This window comes from Otolemur garnettii, unplaced genomic scaffold (assembly GCF_000181295.1).
Source record: "Otolemur garnettii isolate 467f Iridium unplaced genomic scaffold, OtoGar3 scaffold00144, whole genome shotgun sequence".
Lineage (NCBI taxonomy): Eukaryota > Metazoa > Chordata > Mammalia > Primates > Galagidae > Otolemur > Otolemur garnettii.
Genome location: NW_003852539.1, coordinates 4,085,026 through 4,090,149, shown reverse-complemented (window position 1 = coordinate 4,090,149; position 5,124 = coordinate 4,085,026). Strand labels below are relative to the sequence as shown.

General features: G+C 46.0%; 1 protein-coding gene across 1 annotated transcript in view; it reads left to right on the top strand.

Annotated features, from left to right (window-relative positions):
- The first annotated feature begins 2,061 nt into the window (after positions 1–2,061).
- The window catches only part of NDUFS5 (NADH:ubiquinone oxidoreductase subunit S5), a 6,837-nt gene continuing 3,774 nt past the window's right edge, over positions 2,062–5,124 (top strand). The window contains exon 1 of the mRNA XM_003798997.3: positions 2,062–2,136. The gene's annotated coding sequence lies outside the window, so the exon portion shown is untranslated. The remainder of the gene's footprint in view (positions 2,137–5,124) is intronic.

Below are 5,124 nucleotides of genomic sequence, written 5' to 3'. Positions count from 1 at the left end.
GGTTGCAGCCATCTTTGTTGTTTGGCGGCCTGGGCTGGATTTGAACTCCTGAGCCACAGGCGCCGAGCCTCAGGCTGGTTTTGAACTCCTGAGCTCAGGTGATCCTCCCACCTTGGCATCCCAGAGTGCTAGGAGTACAGGCCTGAGCCACCATGCTGGGCCAGCAGTCACCATTTTTCATGGTGTTTTGTTGTCATTTCCTGATAATGAGCCTTGTTTGGCTCTGGTGACATTTGAGTTGTCCATCTTTGGACTGATCTTTTATGGAATGAAATTTGTGTTTTAGGATGACTTGTTGTGCAAAATTTTGATGTAAGGACCTAGGAGACTGAAAGGAAGGGAAATCTGGAAAATCTGGACTGAATTGGAAATCTGCTGAAGGAATATTTGACAGAACTTGGGCCATAATTAAATATTAGATGAAAGAAGAGGGAAAAGAAAACTAAAATACAACTCCAATGTTTACTGTCTAAATGGATTGTATGATGATACCAACAACAAAAAAGAAAGGAGGGAAGGGACAGGAAAGGGTGAGGATGCCTTGCCACTGGCATGTTGCCGGCAAGCATCATGACTTACCAATTCCATAATCCTCCCGTATTCTGCTGGACATACATTGGGAGGCCAAGGCATACAGGTATTCAGAAAATTCTAATTGAATTCTAACACTGATTTCAGGTGGAGATATATCTGTTGGGGTGGAGGCAGAGTAAAATTGGAATGTTTGAATGAAACCAATTAATTTGTGAGACCTTAGCAATTTTTTCTGAAGTGGGTGGTACTGGCCTTTGGGGAAGTTAATCAATTTAGGTTAAAAACCCAGGTAAAAGTCCTGAGGTTTCCTTGTTAGTATAGTGGTGAGTAAAAAGAAAAAAAGAAAAAGTCCTGAGGCGGTGAGAATCATGCATGCAAAAATGGGGGTAGAGGGTAGTGTCCTGGGGAAAGGAATCGAGTGATCTAGTACAAAGAGATCAGACTGTAGGACTTTTCCTAGAATATATCATTACAGCAAGTTATTAGGCAGAGCATTTTGGACAATAAAGCTGAAAAGGGGGAAAAGTTATGTTTTCCCTTTGTCAGCTAGGCTAGAGCGCAGTGGCACAATCATAGCTGCTACCACCTCAAATTTCTGGGCTCCAGCAATCCTTTTGCCTTGGCCTCCCATAGTGTTAGGATTACAGGGCGTGAGACACTGGAGCAGCCAATGTTTTTCTGATAGCACAACACTTTGAATGTTCAGCCTAAATCCCCAGTACATATTTTTTACAAGTCATTTTTGTGTAAATGTGTAATAATGTTATGCACTTTATAAAAATGTACACATGTACACAATAGAGAAATTTTAAAGGATTAAATAAAAAAAACAAGTATTGTATTTTCTTCCCACATCCCCAGATGAATCGTTTAACATACACCTTGTTGTTCTCCCTACACCCCCGTGGAGCACTTCGGAGGCACTGATGTAAAGGCAGTCACTGGAGGTTCTGGAACAGAGGATAGGGCGTAATAGCAATGGATCCTCAAACGTTATGAGCTGAGACATCAAAGAACTGCGACTGCCTTAGAGGGCTTTGCAGGTCACAGCCACTGCCTCAGTGCTTTATTTATAAGTCATTTAATCCCTGTAACTACTCTACACTGTAGGTACTATTATCTTCTCTTAGCAGATGAGAAACTGAGGAGGCTGAGGGAGGCTGAGAAACTATCCCAGGGTCACAAAGAAGTGGGGGACCCCACATTTGACTACACGGCTCACAGTCCACTACTGGGGGTAGGGAGCAGCCAATGCTCCTTCTCTCCTGTGGCCTTGGTCAAGTCTCTCACCAAGCAGAGCTGTTGTAAGAGTGCTAGGCGCAGTGACAGACGGAGCTAGGTGCCTTCTTCAAAGAGGTAGCCTACACAACGCCCGCTTACTCTCAAAGTCTCCAGAAGCCAAGACAGACCAACGCGCAGAGGCAGATCCCGAGGCTGGGTTGCTATAGTTTCCGGGGCCAGGAGGCAAAGGGAAGGTGGACTTCCGGCGTCGCGCTGCAAACGTCGTACTGCAGGCGCCCTTTGCGGCAGGCGTCTGTGTAGCAAGCTGGTCATCTTGCAGCTGCGGCCAATTAAGAACAGACAAGGGCACTGCGTTGGGAGGTAGGCTCTGTTTCTATGCGCGCTACATTTTTGGTCTAAGAAGCTTCCTTCTGAGTTATCCTTAATAAATTTCCTCTTGGCTTGCTAGAAGACCCTTTCTCCCAGACTCAAACTCTGGGAGTGTTTTCTGCTTTCCCAAGCCCCGTCGTCCGCACGGCGTATGCCACCGAAGCCTGGAGACCGCACCTCTCCGCTAAATTTCCAGGTTAATTTAGCTTAGCTTTCTGCCGGACGAAAGCTTCAGCCTTCTATTTTCTTTTGTTGTTGTTGTTGTTGAGACAGAATCTCACTTTGTCGCCCTCGGTACAGTGCCGTGGCGTCACAACTCACAGCAACTTCAAATTCCTGGGCCCAAGTGATTCTCTTGCTTTAGCCTCCCAAGTAGCTGGGACTACAGGTGCCCGCCACGACGCCTGGCTACTTTTTGTGCTGTGTTGTTTAGCTGGCCGAGGCCGGGTTCGAACCCGCCACCCTCAGTGTATGTGGCTGGCGCCATAACCACTGTGCTACAAGTGCCGAGTTGACCTTCTCTTTCTTAACTTAAAGTCCACGCTTCTTATCTTTAAAGGCTCTGCGTGATTTTGGCCCCTCTTTTTTTTTTTTTTTAATTGAGACAGAGTCTCACTTTGTTGTCCTCGTCACAGTGTCGTGGTGTCACAGCTCACAACAACATCAAATTCTTGGACTCAAGCGATTCTCTTCCCTCAGCCTTCCCAGTAGCTGGGACTACAGGCACCTGCCACAAGGCCCGACTATTTTTTTGTTTGTTTGTTTAGCAGACCCGAGCCGAGTTCGAACCCACCAGCTCCAGACACTTGGCCTGCGCCCTAACCACTGAATCACGGTCGCCCAGCCCCGCCAACCTCTTTATCTTAATCTCATTTTTCTTCCTATAGTGCACACTACTCTCCAGCCACTCTGGGGTCTCAGTGACCTCGAAACATACCCAACACCGTCGCTTGTAACTCGTGCTTGTCGCTGTTCTGTGTAACACTTTGCCCACTGATCTTCACTTGGCGAAGTCATAACCTATCTTAAAGGCATCTTCAAGTCTGCTAGGCAGAGTTGGTGCTTCCTGCTTTGAGCTGTTTATTTGTGTACCTTTCACTGGGGTTCTCAATTCCCAGCATATGTCTCTAGTGCTTACCTTGGAACTGCGTTTTTAATCCCCATCTCATTGCCTGGACCTTAGATTCTTAGTAAATGACTGAAAAAAATGGGAATAAACTTTAGAAATTGAATTCACGGCTCGGCGCCTGTGGCTCAAGTTGCTAAGGCACCAGCCACATATACCTAAGGTGGCAGGTTTGAATCTATCCCGGCCCGCCAAACAACGATGGCTGCAACCAAAAGATGGCCGGGCATTATGGCGGGTGCCGGTGGTCCCAGCTACTTGGGAGGCTGAGGCAGGAGACTCGCTTGAGCCCAGGAATTGGAGGTTACTGTGAGCTGTGATGCCACGGCACTCTACCCAGGGGGAAAGCTCGAGGCTCTGTCTCAAAAAAGAAAAAAAAAAAAAAGAAATTGAATTCACCTTTAAATCTATCATGCGTACACAGTTACATTGACATTTTGTGTGTTCGTGCACTTCTTCCCAGTCTTCTGTTTTTAATTTTTTTAATTAATTTATTTTTTTTTTGAGACTGAGCCTCAAGCTGTCCCCCTAGGTAGAGCCCTGTGGCATCACAGCTCACAGCAACCTCCAACTCCTGGGCTCAAGCAATTCTCCTGCCTCTGCCTCCCAAGTACTTGGGACTACAAGCACTCACCACAATGCCTGGCTATATTTTGGTTGCAGCTGTCATTGTTGTTTGGCGGGCCCGGCTGCATTTGAACCCGCCAGATCTGGTATATCTAGCTGGCACCTTAGCTGCTTGAGCCACAGGCGCCAAGCCTAATTTGTTTTTTTGAGACAGAGTCTCTGTTGCCCTGGGTGGGATGACCTGGCATCATATCTCATAGCAACTTCAAACTCTTGGGTTCAAGCGATTTTCTTGCTTCAACTTCCCAAGGCACCACGATGCCTGGCTAGTTTTTCTATTTTTAGTAGAGATGGGGTCTAACTCTTGCTCAGGCTGGTTTTGAATTCCTGAGCTCAGGCAATCTACCCATCTCAGCCTCCCAAAGTAGTAGAATTATAAGTATGAGCTACCATGTCCGGCCCCAGTCTTCTGTTTTTTAAAATAAAAATATTTATTTTGGCTCAGCACCTGTAGCTCAGTGGCTAGGGCGCCAGCCACATACACTGGGGCTGGTGGGTTTGAACCAAGCCCAGGACAGCTAAAGACAACAATGACGACTACAACAAAAAGAAAGCCAGGCATTGTGGTGGGCGCCTGTAGTCCCAGCTACTTGAGAGGCTGAGGCAAGACAATCTCTTAAGCCCAGGAGTTTGAGTTTGCTGTGAGCTGTGATGCTACAGCACTCTACCAAGGCAACCTAGAGAGACTCTGTCTCAAAAAAAAAAAAAATTAGCCAGGCGTTGCAGTGGGCACCTGTAGTCGTAGCTACTTGGGAGGCTGAGGCAAGAGAATCACTTAAGCCCAAGAGTTTGAGGTTGCAACGAGCTGTGATGCCACAGCACTTTACCAAGGGCCACATAGTGAGACTCTGTCTCAGAAATAAATAAATAAATAATATTTATGTTTTGTTTGTTTATTTTAGAGATAAGATCTTTGTCGCCCAGGTTGGAATGCAGTGGCATGGATTTTCTAGTCTTTTTTCTTTGGTATTATCATAGTCTCTTTTCTTCCCACTTAACTTATTAATGTATTTCCCATGCATATTCTTTTTTCCCCCGGGGTCTGTCATATTCTACTAAGTGGATACCAGAATTTAATTACCCATTTTTTTGTTGTTGCACATTCAGGTTGTTTGAAATTCAGGTTTTTAGCAGTTTTGAGCTCCTATTGGATCCCTACCGTCAAAGCTTTCATGGTCCCTCAGGGAGACATACTTTTTTTTTTTTTTTTTTTTTGGAGACGGAGC